Genomic DNA, 17,232 nt, shown 5'->3' with positions numbered 1-17,232 from the left:
ATTTCCTGGAAATGTTTTGTCTGCTCAGCTGGGCAAGTTGGGCAGATGTCTTAACTGTACCCTGGAACTGTTTACCAGTTCTACTGAAAGTCTTGTACAAGCGGCTGTGGAAAAGTTGAGGGGGTGTTTGTAGGTGGTCACAAAGGACTGTATTGCCAAGTTCATGGAGGAGATGGAGGGGTAGCTTGGGTCTCTAACATTCCAGCCTTTAATAGGTCATAAAGTAAGAGAGGCAACGTTATTGTCTGACTGCTTGTAGCTGGGGAGGGGCGGCGTGGAAGGGGAAAGGCTGGGGGTTTCGGATGGTTGTTTTTGAAGCCATCAGTATTCTTGAAGAAGCAGCATATCTTGAACTGTCCTATGGGTGAAGGCTTTCATGCGGTCCTGTAAAAACTGGGTAAGGAGATGTATGAAGCAGGGTCCAAGAGCTGAGAGAAGAAGGACGCCTATAGCCGGGTGAAGGAGGGGAAGTAGCCAGGGCGACCAAGAGCTAAGGGACCATGACGGCCAGAGGGACCAGGTAGAGGATGTGTTTTTTTTGGGGGGTGGGTGGGTGGAGGTGGGGCTTGGTTTTATCGTTTTTTGACTGCATCTTGTACTAGGCCTGATTGATTGAGATAAAAGCAGCACTGTTTATCTAAAAAGATGCAGAGCCTTCCTTTTTCAGCAGTGAGCAAATTAAGGCCTCCGTGATTTTGAAGAACTACTGCTGCTAAGGAGTCTACCTGTGATTGGAGGGTTGAAATAGTGTTAGCTAAGTCTTTTAAACTGCCTTTAAGATCTTGTGAGAGACAGTGATAGTACATGAGGGAAGTAGAAGGCCCCGACACTCTGGTTCCAACCACAGTAGTCATTTCTAGCCCTACTAGGAGGGGTATTAACTGAACGGCACTGCATTGGCACACTTTAGTTTTTACAGGGATTCATAGGCTTTCGTTTCCGGGGCAATGTTAATTTTGGGGCTTAGAAAAACCAGAGTACAGGTACCAGTCCAGTTGGTAGGGAGGTAGAGGTAGGTGGAGGTATAGCACAGGAAGAATATTCTTTGGCTAGGTAAACAAAATTGGTTGTGTATGTTAAAAAGGTGTGTAAGCTTGTGGTCTTTGTGTATCCATGCTCCTAGGGTGCTTGTAAGGCAGCTGTGATGAGTGGCTGTAGGGGTTATATGAGTGGCTTGTAGGCAGCTGTGATGAAGGCTGAACCTGGTTATTTTCCTAGTGGAGGAGAAACTGTTTTGTGTCTACCAGGAGTTTGTGGTTACTGTTTAATAGAGGGATTAGGAGATATTCGTTTGGGGTTGTGGGGGTGAGCTTTATAGGGGAATGGAGTCCAGGGTTGAAGGGATAGGCAGGGTAGGTGTATTTTGTTGCAGTATCTTGAGTTTATGTTGTGTAGTACAGTGGTGTTAATTTTCAGGGGGACAGAAAAGCTCATGGTAACCCAGAAAATGGAAATGTTAGTATGGTCACCTGGGCCTTGGAGTTGCAGAGTGAAGTTGTGAAGTTGCAGTGAAGTTGCAGTGGTTTGAAGGTAGGTGTCTTAGGATGTGACCTGAGGGGAGGTGGCATTGGATGCATAGAGGGGCTTGAGAAGCTAAGAAGCTGTTGGTGGCTATAGGATCGAGGATGGGCTTAGTATGGTTGGTATAGGGGGAACCATTATGGAAATAGGGGCACATTTACAGAACTGCTTGCCTTATTGTGTTGAGAGGTTTTCCATTTTGGAAAAGGAATTGGAGAGACGTATTAAGGACTGTAAATCTCAGTAGGTAGGGGTATGACTTTAATTACTTGGTCAAGGAAAACAACTGCATATCCAGCAATTTTGGGGGAGCCGGTAGGCCCAGAAGAGGAGCCATCTATGAATAGTTGGTCATAGGGATTGTTGAGAGGTTCAGAGGAAATATTTGGGAAATGTGGCTGTAGATGGTCCAGGACATCAGTCCAAGAATGAGTAAGAGGGGAAGAAGATACAGGGAGTAAGGATGCTGGGTTGAGGGGAGCACTTTTGGCAAGACTGGATTTGGGATTTTCAATAAAGAGGGCATGGGGTGACTGAACTCAGGAAGGAGAGAGGGAGCTTAATGCCTGGGAGGAGAGGAGATCCTGTAAATTGTAAGGGCAGTGGATGGTGGTGCTTTGGCCAAGTGTTAGTTTTTTGCTTTCCAGAGCTAAAACGGCCACCACTGCTAATGCTCTAAGACAGGTTGGCCATCCTTTGAAGTGTGGTCTAATAGTTTAGAGAGATAGGCTAAAGGGACAAAGGAAGGAGGATCCTCTTTCTGTTGCCCTAAGACACCGAGGGTTATCCCTCGGCTTTTGGCAGTGTAGAGAATGAAGGTTGGGAGCTATTGGGTAAGGACAGGGAAGATGCAGTGACAAGAGTGGTTTGGAGTTTATGGACACTGGGAAGTATGTTACGTGTGGGACTTAGGGGTTCATTGAGGGAGCCTTTGTCTGCTTCATAGAGGGGGTGAGCCAGGAGGGCAAAGTTGGGAATTTATATCCTAAGGAACCCTGCCAGTCCTAAGCAAGAGAATTTTATTTTTTGAGGAAGGTGGAGGCAAGCTGTTTATTAAGGCTGCCCATGCCAGGGTCATGGCTCAGACCCCGAGGGAGAGTTTGACTCCTAAGTATGTTACTGTTGGGGTGGATAGTTGGGCTTTGGAGGGGGAGACCCTATATCCTTTGCTAGCAAGAAAGTTTAGAAGGGTAATGGTGTGAGTTTGAGAGTCTTTTAGGGAGGGGCTCCAGAGAAGGAGATCATCTACGCATTGAAGGAGATGGCTGGGGGACAGGTTTAAGGAGGTGACATCTTGGGCTAGAGCTTGTCCAGAGAAGTGAGGGCTGTCCCTGAAGCCTTGAGGGAGGATGGTCCATGTGAGTTGTGATTGAAAAGTGTAAGGATTAGTCCAGGTGAAGGCAAAGAGGTTTTGGGAATCAGGGTGTAGGTGAATGGTAAAGAAGGCATCATTTAAGTCAATCGTGGTGTAGTGAGTGGTGTTGGAGAGGATGAGAGACAGAAGTGTGTAGGGATTAGGGACTATGGGATGAATAGTGAGGACAGCCTAATTGATGACTTGGAGGCCCTGGACAAGTTGGTACGAGCCGTCTGATTTCTTAACAAGGAAGATGGGGATGTTATATAGAGAGTAAGTTGGTCTAAGGATACTGCATGAGTAGAGTTTGTTTATAATGGGCTGTAGGCCTTTTTGGTGGGTGAGAGAGATGGGGTATTGGGGTACACTGGGAAATTTGGAGGGGTCTTTTAAGTGGATTTTTATGGGATAATGGTAAGCAGCTAGGGACGGGGTGGTGGTGTCCCATACTACTGGGTTAATGAGACAGGCAGGGAGTGGGTACTGGGGAGAGGGGTCAGGGGCCAGACTAGTGGAAAGGAGCAGGAGGGACTTTGGTTGAGGGAGGCAGGAAAAGGTGATAGAAGCCTTAAATTTGGTTAAGAGGTCTCAGCCTAGAATGAGAGTAGGGCAGGGAGGCATGATAAGGAAAGAGTGTGAGAAAATGGTATTAAACAGGGAACAGGACAGGGGGCCAGTGGCACAGAAATTGGAGACAAGTCCATCAACTCCCACAACTGAGACCTGAGAGGGATGATCTGGTCCTGCAAATTTATGTAAAGCAGAGTGGGTGGCTCCGTTATTGATTAAAAAAGAGATTGGCTTACCTGCCACTAGTAGAGTTACCCCGGGCTCCAATGCAATGATGGCAGAGGGGGTCAGGGGCCCTGGGCCCCATCAGTCTTTACCGGCCAGGCCGAGGAGCTGTGGGAGTGCGAGTGATTCTTCACTTTTTGGCTCGATGAGGGGACAACGGCTTGGGGGGCCAGGCTTTTTTGTTTGCCTGTAAAGAGGGCAGTCAGATTTCCAGTGGACTGTTGGCAGACTGGGCAGGGGCTCTTCGGTACTTGTGGGTTAGGACACACCCTTGCCCAGTGGCCTTCTTTGCCACACTTTAAGCAGGCCCTAGGAGGAAGACTGCAATTGGGTCTTTTGTGCCCTTGGGTGCTATTGCCAGGTTGGTGAATAGCTGCGGCTAGTAGCTGGTATTTGGCACGATCTTGTTGGGCCTTATTTATTTTTTCCTGCTCATCCCTATCATTAAAGACTTTGAAAGGCAGGTTGAGAAGGTCTTGTTGTGGGGTTTGAGGACCTTCTTTGGCTTTTTTAAGTTTATGCCAGATGTCGGGAGCTGACTGGGAGATAAAATGGATATTAAGAACTACAGTGCTTTCTTGGGTAGCAGGATCAATGCAGGCATATTTTTGAGAGCCTCTGTAAGGCGGGAGAGAAATTTAGTGCGAATTTTATCTGCCTTCTGGGAAATTTCTTTGAATTTTTTTTTTTTTTAATTTACAGCTTTGTGAGCAAATTTGTTAAGGCCTGCAATGAGGCAAGTGACCATATGGTTACGGGATGCTTGGCCAGGGTCTGTGGGTTGGTATTCCCAGGAGGGCTCTTCTCAGGGGACTACGGTGGCCCCTACTGGCTTAGTAGGATCTTGCCATGGAGGTCATCAGCGTGTGCCTGGGCCGTGAGCCACGCTCTTTCCTTTTCTTCCGGAAGGAGGGTAGAAGAGGGAATGATATAAGGATCATGAGATGTTTCAACTCTTTGATATAAGTATCAGGATCAGAGGAGAAGGACCTGCCTGAGACGCTTTTCGATTTGGGAAAGATTAGTAAGAGAGAAAGGAACATGGACACAGACAATTCCTTCAGCGCTAGCAAACTTCCAGAGGGGAAGTATGGGAGCTGGTTGTTGGGCATGTTGGGTCCGAGAGCAGGTAAGGGTTGGAGATGGAGAGGACTCAGAATCGGAAGCGGGGTGGTTAGAGAGAGGAGTAAGAGGGGCAATGCTGGGACAGGAGCCTATGGTCATGGTCATGATGTTCTGGAGGAGGAACAGGATGAGTCCGGGGACGGGGGAAGTCTGCAGGGTCAAAGGAGGAGTCGTCGGTTGTAGACAAGTGAGGTCTGCTGAGAGCAAGTCGGATTTATAATGGGCGACGAGGATTTGGAAAGTGGAGCAGGACTGGCAAAGGGAAGGGCAGTTACAGAGGGTGAAGAAAGCCTGAACATAAGGAATTTCAGACCATTTCCCACTGCATGGCAAAAATTGTCTAAGTACCTGAGTATATTGAAATCAAAAAGACCATTTGCAGGCCATTGTTTAATTTATATTGTGGTCAAGTCATATTACAATATAAAATAAGCCTCTCGGGACGAACCTCTGAACGGAGGCCGAGAGTGTTGAGGTTCTGCAAGAGGCACCCCGGGGGGAATACTTTTAGACAGAGTAGAGTGAGAGGCTCGCATAGTGGAAGGAGGAGGGGGCAGAGGAAGAAGAGACTGCCGGTGGCTAGGACAGCAGGAGAGGGCGTCTCCAGTACCAGGGGCCTTGTTTAGTATACGGAAGGCAACCACAGAGTCTGGCATCCCTGAAACGGAGATGCCAGAGGCCTACAGACGGGAGGGAGCCTTTGGCCCAGCGCTGGGTCTTTCAGGAAGACAGAGATGGTCAAGGGTCCTGGGTAAATGGCAAGAGTCTCTCTTACTCACCTCTGTGTAGACTCTAGTGATGAATGAAGTTGCCAACAATGGGGGGGTCCGAGAAATCCCCCTGGTCTTCGGCAGGTTCAGGAAGGGGAGGGTGGCCGGGAGATAGGGAAGGGAACTGAGGCTCCAGCGCATCACGACGAGTGAGCCCGGGAGGAGTGAGGGAGCAAAAAGGAGAGGGAAAGGGAGACAGAGAGTGTCCTCTAGGGACAACCAGCCAGAGCCTACCCCTTCCTGGGTTTCCGCACCAAAAGGTAAGGTTAGCCAAGAGAAGGAACGGAACGAGTGCACCCCAAAGTCAGGCAAGCAAGTTTTTATTAACCTGCTGGGCTGCTCCACTGTAAACAGAGGAGGCAGCCCCTTTTACAGGCTGCTGTGGGGTTTCATAGGGCAAGGGGTTAGGCTGGGGTGGGGGAAACTGAGTAGGGTTGCAGGTGTTGCAACCGTTTCGTGGAAATGTTTTTGCCTGCTCGGCTAGGCAAGGTGGACAGATGTCTTAACCGCATACTGGAACTGTTTACCAGTTCTACTGAAAGTCTTGCACAAGCAGCTGTAGAAAAGGGTGGGGAGGTGCTTGTAGGTGGTCACAAAGGACTGTTTTGAGAAGGTCATGGAGGAGCAGGAGGGGTAGCTTGGATCTCTAACAAGAGCTTCTTCATCTAATATTTACTGTACCATTTTCTTATTTGTAAAAGGAAGATTTGCAGAATCATCTAAATACCCATCCAACAGAGGTTCCATGATTCATGTATTTCTCAAGACAGCCATACACTAAAATTATAAGATCATAAGAATATCAATTATATTCTACCAATGCAATAGAAGGTATCCTTTACTCTCTTTAAATAATAGCTAGCTCACTTCAAATTCAACATTCCTAGTGAATCTCTACATGGTGATACAGCCTTCTTTGTAGCTGCTACTTTTAATTCTCAAAGGGAGTCTTTCTGTGGTATGTAAATACATTTTTTTCACTTCAGCATCCTGCTCTTTAATCATGGGAAAATGTCCTACAGTGGACATGGACTATATCAGACACTCTATTTGGCTTACTGTGATAATTCTTGAATTTTCATTTAACATCAACAAAAATGTTAAGATAAAAGGTTATTGTTAGTCTTGAAATTATTTTTGGCAGGAATATTTTTAAAATACGTTTATATTGAATTCTTTAAATAATTTCAACAGCCTCACAATCAGTAGAATTTTATATATTATTTTTCAAATTTTTCTCAAAAAATTTACAAGTAATGCTTTTCTTCACTCCTCCCCACAAAATGTATATCAAGAGGAAATAATGAATTTATGGAATAATATCATGTTTGATGACGTTAATTGTCCTCTGCTAGAATATTAAATGTTGAACAATAAAATCTCCCTGAATTTTTATAACTAGAGACGCCTCTGTGATACTCTTATATTAAATACAAGATGCTAATGGGTGAAAAACAAATACATAAAACTGCATTAAAATATTTTATATAATTAAATTTTGAATAAAGAGATGGATTAATGAAGTTAGGTGAGGCCAATAACATGATATATTTACCACTGTGCAAAACTATGCTTCTCTAGACACAGATCTTAACAGTTAAGTAAAGAGGAATACTAAACATTGAACCATCCTAGTTTACACATAAAAAAGGTAGAAGGATGAGCATTGGATAAGAACTTACAAGATATTATTAATTATGTAGCTTTTCTGGAGTGTATCAGTTGCTATTCCTTCATAATAACTTAGCACAAATATTACTCCTTAAAACATAATAGCTTCAGGTCACCAGTGACAACAGTTTTACATGAGTCTCACATGCCTCTCCTGAAAGTTGTCAATACCATAAGAAAAGAGCTATAACCATCAAACACGAGGAGCAGCGGGCTGCACATTCAACCTCAGGAAAAGGACATTCTTGAGCACACTAACCTCAGAGATTTGGTGTCAGGTCTTTCTATTTGTCAATTATCACATATACAGATAAGAACATATTTTTATCATTTTGAGCTACAACAGGTTTGCACAGGGCAACATCTCATGCTCAAATGTATTGTGTTTTAGGCATGCTTTGACTATTGTCATGTTTGACAATTAGGCTGGTGGAGTCCTTCAGGAAGGAGATGCTGAAATGAGGTTAAGATGCCAGCAGTAAAAGATATGTTAAAGTTATAAAAGATAGAAGGAAGGGGAAAAAAAACAAAATTGGGAAGCAAAAGCCTTTAAATGTTGAAACTGTACCTATAATCTGCTCTAGCAAATGCACCATCTTCTGATAGTATCTGCTATATTGTATACTATGTTGTTGACCTTGTAGTAGTATTTGAGGCATTTTTCAGGTTACTTTTTCTTCAGTGTCCAGAATGTTGGATAACATGAAGATAAAATAGGCACTGACATTTTTGAATTCATAAGATGCCTGAGTATTGCACTAATCTTCACCACTCCACCCACATTGCAGTAATATTTGTGATTTAGTAGATTGGTTATTGATGGAGATAGAAATGTTAGTTTCAGAGCCCTCCACTTTATCTTTTCTACTACAATAGCTTTTACTCTATAGTCTAAGAGCAAATGTGAGAAGTACTACAATTGCCAAGTGTCTCTCTCAATTATACATTTGGAAACTCAAAAGTCCTGCTGTAATGATAACTTTAACCATGACCCCATCCATTATCTGGCCTCTGTATAATATCTTTCTAATGGGAGTTTGTAGGGATTATGGTACTTTTGGTCTTCAGAAGCATCTGCCTATGCACCGCTAGTCCATGTGTGAAAGATTCAGATTTCCCAACAAGGACACTAAGCTTGTTATAACAGACTTACTTGGGCTAAAGGCTGAATCGTGTTTGAAGCTCAGGAACTCCAACTAGTAAATCCTGGGCTTGATCTTTTGAATTATTTTCTCTCCCATTACAGGAGATAAGGTGCTTTGCAAGCTACCAAGACACGTTTTGCACTTTGTACTTAGTCACCAATTATTCCCTTTGCGAGCTACCAAAAAGATGTTTTACACTTCATATTCAGTCACCAATGTCAGAACTATTCCCAGCCTGACGATGTCACTATATAGGACACTGAGAAATAAATTTAATAACAACCAACCAATTTAATTTTCCTCGTACACATTATCTGTCACTCTTTACTTTTCATAGTACTAAACAATTATAACAACCTGGGTATTTCTCTCCACTGGAATATTACCATATCTCCTAAGGTTAAACTTCAGAAATTGGACCACAGTTTTGTACCATAGACTATCCATGCCCTACATACCTTACAAGATTAGATCATCATTAACGGTCAGGTAGTGAGAGATCTAGTCCCAAATCCACATTTTTCCAGCAGCATCCTTGAATCACTCCTGATACTAAGTGTGTTAATTTGGCTACCTGGAAAGTAGAATATCTGAGAGTTAGAAATGTCAGCATTTTATTGTGCAAGACAAAAGGAAAAGGAATGAGTTAGTTAGGAAAGTCTTCGGACTGTAATATCTATCTGAAACTTAAAAGGAAAATTGGGCAAGGAGATCCACCTATTGTGAAACAAATTTGACTCTTCATAAAGTCAGTGGGGCATTCCAGAATACACATGGTCGTTTTAAAAAGCCCTATATTCAGCAGAAATAGCCAAGCATTGGAAACCTCTGCCTGATTTACAATTGTCTCTTGTTTTTTGCGATCTTAAAATTATTAGCCATATTGGGTAAGATCCTTAATTCATGTGAATTTTATTTCACATTCCAATGCATTGTGTTACCTCAATATGCATTTTGTGGCTCTTCAAACTGTTCAATTATTATCCTTTACACTCAATAAAATATTTTAAAGAAATATCCAAACAGTGCGTTACCACAATATCTAGTTTATTTTTATTACTCCACAGTATCCGATATTATGATTGCAGGACACCTTATAGAGGTGGCAGAGATTTTGAGTCTTTAATCTCTTTCATTACTTTCTTATATATACTATATACTATTTGACCAATATCTTCATGTTATATGAATTTTGGACTTTAAGGATTTCTGACTTCTAATTGAGAATGTCCTCAAACTTCAGTTTTTAAAATTGTCATGGATAGTCTTGATATTTTCTATTTCACTCTAAATTTTAAAATCAGCTTGTGAATTTCTACACAGAAAAAAATCTGGTATTTTGAGAGATATTCTGAAGTGAATTAAAATTTTAAAAATATTAAGCTTTATGACTAATTATTATTGCAAATATTAAATTTTTCAAGAATTCTGTTACTATTTTAGTGTAGATGATTTATCCATCTTTCATTAGATATATTGCTGGTATTTTTTTCTTATCCTTCTAAATTACACATATATAACACCTATATATCATTGCTAGTATTGATTTAAAAAGTGATTTTTAATATTAACTTTGTGTCTATCAAACTTGATTAATTCACTTACTTATTCATTATTAATAGTTTGGTGAATTTTACATTTATACAACTACATTATCTGCAAACTATGAGAGCTGTAATTTTCTTTCTAAGCTTTATACCTTTTCTTTGTATTTATGTCTTATTTCACAATATAAGACCTCCAGTAAATGGCTGAAAACTGTATATTAAATAATGGAATGTTTACCTATAGTCTTATGAATATTAATCCTTATGCTGTTTAGGTGAAAGTAGTACCCTTGCCATTTAACAGATGAGAAAATAAGACTCAGTGAATTTCTCTCAGTTTCTCAAAGTCAAATTGTTCCTATGTGAGCAAACTAGCATGAGAAATTCAGTTAACTCGTAATGCTAGGGATTTTCCTTTTTCTACTTTTATCATACCATCTAATTTCGAATTAAGTTAGGAGTGCATTTTCTTCTAAAGTCCTTATTGTGTGTTTTATTTTAATGTTCTGATTGTGTATCCCCTGCCCTAATCATATCATGAAAAATCAATTTCTCCTGCTAAGGACTACAACTAGAGACCCCGTATAGGAAGATTCACTTCCTAGTTTATACGTGCTCAGGACTCGCATAAAAAATACTCCATATCTATATAACAAAATTACATTAGTGAAATCTTATGGAGTATTGTTAACACTTTTCTCTGGAGGGTCTGTAATTATGGTATTAACAACTATTCCTCACAAGATTAGATATTGCATACTAAGTTAAAAGTATTTAAGTGGACTAAATATCCTTTTCAGTCCTTTATTTCAATGTTTCTATGTCTAACCCTAGAAAAGTTAAATACTAAATGTCAAGTAGCCAATCTAATTTTTACTATATATAAAACGAATAATAAAATTTAATTTTAAATGATATTTCTGTACTTCCATATGATCCATCTGAGCATATTTTTAACTACCTGCATAAGCCCAGTTAAGCCATTTTTGATTCTTTATATGGAAAATGATTATAGAGTCCATTTGATGTTATTAAATTGCATGAAAAAAATCTACATTTCTCTAGTTGATGAATCTCACCCTTGAGTTTCATTTTATTAAACTATAATTATTAGATCCTTTAATATTCATACAGGAAGAGCTTGTATCACATTTTGAGCTCAAAACTAAGCAGTAAGGAGATAAAGTGTAATGGGACAGGAGAATTAAAATAGCTATAGGAGTCTCTTTTCCAAAGTGTCAATCCGTTTAATATCCAAAGTTATAGGCATAAAAATTATATTTTAATATAGATGCTTTACCATGTGTTAAAGATAAAAAAAATCAATGTTATTTGTTAAAATAGAGTAAGGCAGACTTTATTCAGGACCACTGCCATACATTTGGAGGTCATGGCAATGGTATTTTGTAGTGAGGGAAAAAGATAAGACTCGATTCTAAATACAGTATGGGAAAGTGGGAATTTGTATCCCTTCAGCAGGATGGCAGTCAGTGGATAAAAAAATAACTAAGAGGTAACTTAAAAGTAAGGGGGATTCAGGCTAAATCTATGTAACAGGATTCTTGCTGAAGAGATGTCAAGGTGATTAGACATTACCTAGGGATGGTGGAGGATGGAAATCCTCGCTAATATCAAAGGTGATAAGATTACGAGGGTGGGAGGTTCTCACTGAACTGATTTAGCAGGGCTTCTGCCAAAACTGGATTTTTACAAGCAAGTATACAGATGATCCTAGAAGGTTCAGGAGCCTGAATAAAATTTGGTCAAGGCAATCATCTTTGTTACATGTATATTAAGATAGACTTTCTGAAACATTTGATTCTCAATTTTTAAACTGTCTAAATAGCCTATCTAGTCTATATATTAAAATGTGCCTTAAAATATGTATTCCTTTTTTTAGCATTTGAAATGGATGGCATCTGATCCTGCTTCATGTGATTCCTCATTTAGCTCTGGACTCTTTACATCATTAAGGTACCCTGAATATATTCAGTATGGTAAGGAATATTTTAATCATTGTACACAAATAAGTCACAGTCAATTGCTGTATTAGTTCATTCTTGCATTGTTATAGACTACTTGAGACTGGGCAATTTATAAAGAAAAAAGATTTAATTGACTCACAGTTCTGCAGGCTGTAAAGGAAGCATGGCAGAGGAGGCCTCAAGAAACTTATAATTATGGTGGAAGAGGAAGCTGGTACATCTTACATGGCCAGAGAAGAAGGAAAAGAGAGAGGGGGAGGTGCCACATACTTGTAAACAATCATATATTGTAAGAACTCACTCACTATCATGAGAACATCAGGGGGGATCCACTGTCATGATCCAATCACCTCCCATCAAGCCCCTCCTCGAACATTGAGGATTATAGTTCAACATGAGATTTGGGTGGGGACACAAATCCAAACCATATAAATTGCTTATTAGGGTTTTAAGAAGAAATGTATCCAGATCCATCTGTAACTGTCAACAGTTCATAGTTAGAAAAATAAAAAAAAAAATCTAGAGTGAATATAAAGAAATTTAAAGATTGAAAAGTGAAATACTCTCACCTACTCATCAGTTAACAAATATTAACTCATATGAAGTGAATATTATGTAGCACATGTTATTCTGTACACTGAAGATATAGGGATGACAAAGAAATTAGAGTTCTGGCCTAAAGGAGTTTACATATTTTAAAAGGATACAGATATTAATCATTTATACATAAACACATAAGATAATTTCTTGTTCTGAGTGCTAAGATCAAGAGTCTAAGGAGGCATTTGACTGAGAGTGGCTAATGAGAGATTTCTCCTTTAGCTAGCATTGTCAGGAAGATAAAACCCTAATGATGAAAAAAAGGCAGCAGTGAAAATATCTTCTAGAATAATGTTTCAAGCTTAAGGAACACTACAGCAAAGGGCCCTAGTTAAAAATGGACCTGAAATGCTGGAGGATTATAAACATCACAGTGCTACTACTGTGTTTTTGCACTGTACTTTCATCCTATAGTTGTAATGGTTTCCAGGTTATGGCACTGGTAGAGGATCGTGACTGCAAGTTGTCCAGGTTCTTGGTGTTTTGAACAAAGAATTCGACAAATCTCGCAGCAAAGCAAAGAATGAAGCAACAAAAGAACGAAAGCGGGAATTTATTGAAAACGAAAGCACACTGCACGCGGTGTGGGAGTGGACCTCAGCAGTGGCTCAGAGGCCCAGAACAGAATCTTCTTGGGTCCAAAAACTCCCTACAAGTCTCCCATTGGCCACATGATGCTCACCTCATGTAAATGAAGTGGTAGCCCACACTCAGTCTGATTGGTTACAGAAAGCAGCCAATCAGAAGCTGAAGTGAAGTTACAAAGGTCACAGTCCTGGGCAAATATCTGATTGGTTGCAAAAAGCAACCAATCAGGGGATAGGGTGAAGTTACAAAGTTATACTTCTATGCAGATGAAGGCTCCGCCCACAATCAGTCTGATCGGTTGTGGACAGTAACCATTCAAAGGCAGGAGTGAAGTTACAAAGTTGCAAACAAAGACAGGGCCGGCAATCAGTCTGATTTGTTGCAGACAGCCAATTTTCCATTTGCCACACAGAAAAGGTCAAAGAGAGTAGCCTCTGTTCCTTTTGTTAGATGTGTAAAGTTAGGAGGTTCCTTTCAGTTTAGTTCTAGAAAGTCAGCATGAAACAGCCTTAGGTTCCCTGCCTCCAGACCCTATCCTCCTTGCTCAGTAACATTCATCCGTAAAAAATGAGTTTTAAAATCTCAAACTAAACTTACTTATAAACAATATGACACCCTGTAAAAGCTGCCTTATTTTGGAAAGCCCTATAACAATATACTTGAATACTCAGGACTTGATATAAAACACATTCATGAAAGAATAGAGAAAATTTATTCTTTTTTGACGTTCTTATGTTTAAAGAAGAACATTTTGCCGTTCTTGCTGGTAAGCATATATAGAATATAAGAAAGGAAGAGAACCTAATGTAATGATTACCATCTGTGCAAAACCATATTTCTTTTGGGACCTTACTTTGTCTGCTTCTCACAACAGTCCCATATAATCAATATTGCTTTTTGCCAGTTTGGTAGCCCGAAAACTGTTTTACAGAGGGGAAATGACAAAGTTAATAGGTAGAAGGGGTGATCATGTGGAGATACAGATCTAACCCCATCCTAACTCAAAGTGTGTGATCTCTACTTTTTTCTTTGTTGTCTCAAAAGAAGGAAAATGTGGATGGAGAAAAGGCACTCAACCCGTTAGCCTAATGTTGTTCTCTGGTCAATGTATATTGACGAATTTTTGCTTTTATACTTTTGTGACTGGTTATTTCTTTTTCAGGCTTTTTCTTTGCAGGAATTTAAAAGCAACCTTATGAATATAACATTTGTCAAAAAGAGCAAGTGCCAAGCCAGTTGAGAATAACTTTACAATGTGTACAAGGATTCCAGGTGAAAACATTTTCATCCCTCTGAACAAAAGTGTCAGGCTTTTGAAAAATACTAATTTCTAAATAGTCAGAGATTCTTACATTTTGTGTATGTGGAGCTTTTAAATTCATAACAAATGTAAAGTTTAAAAATTATTTGAAAGTGACAAAACAAAATAAAAACATACCCTTCATTTTAATCCAGGTTCAGAGAAGTTCAGCATCTCAACCATATCTTTATTAAAGAGGCAGACATGCTAATCTAAATATTTTATAAACATTAATGGCTTGAGTATAGCTCAAGAATGCCAAATAAGTGTTTTATAAACTCAACAGATATACAAACAAAACTGAATAAATAGCTATAGTGATATTATAAATTATATCTGTTCATACTAATGCCGAACACTGGAATTTGAAATTGCTAATTAAAGACATTAGTGAATGTCAATACAGCAATATTTTAATGACTCCAAGATAATCCCAAAGCAATCAATTTAGATCAGAATGAGTTTATTGTAAAGTGCCAAAGGTGGAAAAAATGCTTCCTTTGCACGATAAAACAACAATTTCTCAAATGAATAATGCCTAGTCAAAATTTAACTAGATAATTACTTCATTTGCATTTATTAAGGAAATATAACAACTTGGAAGAAAGCTCTTTGGGAAATCATCTCGGAGTTTAGAGTCATCTAATTTTACCTAAACTTCTGAATACACAGAATACATTAATAATGATAACAAACCAGAACAACAGCAGCAGAAAAGAACAACAAAGTTATACGAAATTTATAAGACAAAAGGCAGGGGCCTATTTTATAGCTGGTATGTGTATAAAAATTACCAGAACATTGTAGGAAGGTACTTGGCCTAGTGAGTTAAATGAGAGGATAAGCTTCGGTTTCTATATTTGGTGTCCAGTTTTCCTAGAAGCAGGGAAGAGTGTCTGCTTCTATTTTTATACCTGTATAAGTAAAAACAATGCATGAATTTTGCTTGTTTCCATCTTATTCCAGCAGGATCTGACCATTGTCCAGTTTCTTCATGGTATCACAAAGAAAATGGCCTGGAAAATCACACAAAATATAATATCCTAATTTGTTTAGAAGGATTGGGTCTAATCTATATCATGGGGTTCTTTTGGATCATGATGACAGCAGCGGAAGACTCAACAAACAATTAAACAATTAAAATCAACAAACAATTAAAATCAAAACTAACAACTATAACAAAGTTCTGAGCTAGTCTGAGATAGTTCAGTCTTCCGATCAGTTGTAGGTGTGTGCAATGATTTGTGGCAATAAGGAAGCAGACAGCAAATATTAAATCTGATAATAATCAGTCATTAGAAAGATATGAAGGCAGAATATTATATGTATTTTGCAACTCCTCCCGTCAAAAAGTAGAATCTATCTCCCCATCCTTTGAATCAAGTCTGGCTTTGTTACTGGGTTTCAACTATAGAATATAGCATAAATGACAGTGTCAGTTCTGAGCATACATTTCAAGAGGTCTCGCAGGTTTTGCTCTCATTCTTTTACAGTTCTGCTGCTATATAAACCAGCCTCAAATAGTCCGAGTCTGTGATATCACCCGGTCACCCCCATCACTTCAGTAGAAGGCCTGCCAATACCTGACATGTGAAAGAGAGCATCTAGGATAAGCCACCTATCAAATTGTCAACTTTATGCAGATATGCAAGTGACAGGTCTGAGATCAGCCCAGCCCAGTCAACAAAGAAATATCCCAGTAGAATCATTATATAATTAAATAACATTAAAAAAACAACAACTAAGTTTGGGATGATTTGTTGTACACCAAAGACTTGCATGTGACCGTGTGCTAAAAATTGTCCGTTATTTACCCAACATACTTTGGCTTGACCGAACTTTAGTCAGGCTTTTCTCCTCCCTAAATGCCCCTAGCCATTGGCTTGCCTACCGGCTCAAGTAAGCGCTAAAGCACCGTTACAGAACATTCCTCTGAACAGCTCATTCTGAAAATTGGCAGACCACAGAAACATTTTATTTTAAATCATCCTGACCACGTCGTTGGCTCATGTCCACTATCTGCCCTATTATCACAAAGTTCTTGCTAGCACTAACCTCCCTAATTTTTTGCTTTTTTGTTTACTTTTGAGACACTTGCAGATCCTGAGGTTAGAGCGTTTCCCCATTGCGAGAGTGTTTTTGAATAAACTCTCTCCTTACTTGAGTCTGCATTTATTTTTTGTTATACAACTTGAAGAGTTTAAGAGTAAGTGAGGGCCAGGCGCGGTGGCTCACGCCGGTAATCCCAGCACTTTGGGAGGCCGAGGCAGGTGGATAACAAGGTCAGGAGTTCAGGACCTCGTCTCTACTAAAAACACAAAAATTAGCCAGGCGTGGTGGCATGCGCCTATAATCCCAGCTACTCTGGAGGCTGAGGCAGAGAATTGCTTGAACCCAGGAGGTGGAGGCTGCAGTGAGCCGAAATCGCACCAGTGCATTCCAGCCTGGGTGACAGAGGGAGACTTCATCTCAAAGAAAAAAAAAAAAAAGAGTAAATGAGTAAGGACCTGGTGAAGTGGCTAAAAGGCCCCTATATATTACACAGCTCAGTTCCGTTTTGTTATTGGAGTATGGTGAGTCAAGTGTGTGACTTGCTCAAAAAGCCAGTGACTCCATACTGTGCAACTAACTGTGGGTTAAAGGGGTGTTTCTTAAACCACATTGTGCATGGGAATCACCTGTGGGTCTCATGTAAATGGAGATCTGGAATGAATTCTGAGGTTCTGCTTTTCTAAAGCTCACAGATGATACCAAAACTGCTGATCAGCTTTCTACTTTTTGAGTTGCAATGGGATAGAGAAACTCACATATCTTCATGCAAATTCCAA

At 39.9% G+C, this 17,232-nt stretch overlaps 1 long non-coding RNA gene across 1 annotated transcript; it reads left to right on the top strand.

The window, feature by feature from the left end:
• The first annotated feature begins 274 nt into the window (after positions 1–274).
• LOC129036083 (uncharacterized) lies at positions 275–16,139 on the top strand. The gene is made up of 5 exons (XR_008502497.1): positions 275–397; positions 6,270–6,399; positions 11,832–11,905; positions 14,267–14,376; positions 15,898–16,139. It is a non-coding gene; the product is annotated as an uncharacterized LOC129036083 (long non-coding RNA).
• The last annotated feature ends 1,093 nt before the right edge of the window (positions 16,140–17,232 follow it).

Source organism: Pongo pygmaeus, chromosome 4 (genome assembly GCF_028885625.2).
Source record: "Pongo pygmaeus isolate AG05252 chromosome 4, NHGRI_mPonPyg2-v2.0_pri, whole genome shotgun sequence".
Lineage (NCBI taxonomy): Eukaryota > Metazoa > Chordata > Mammalia > Primates > Hominidae > Pongo > Pongo pygmaeus.
This window is presented reverse-complemented; position numbering and strand designations above follow the sequence as displayed.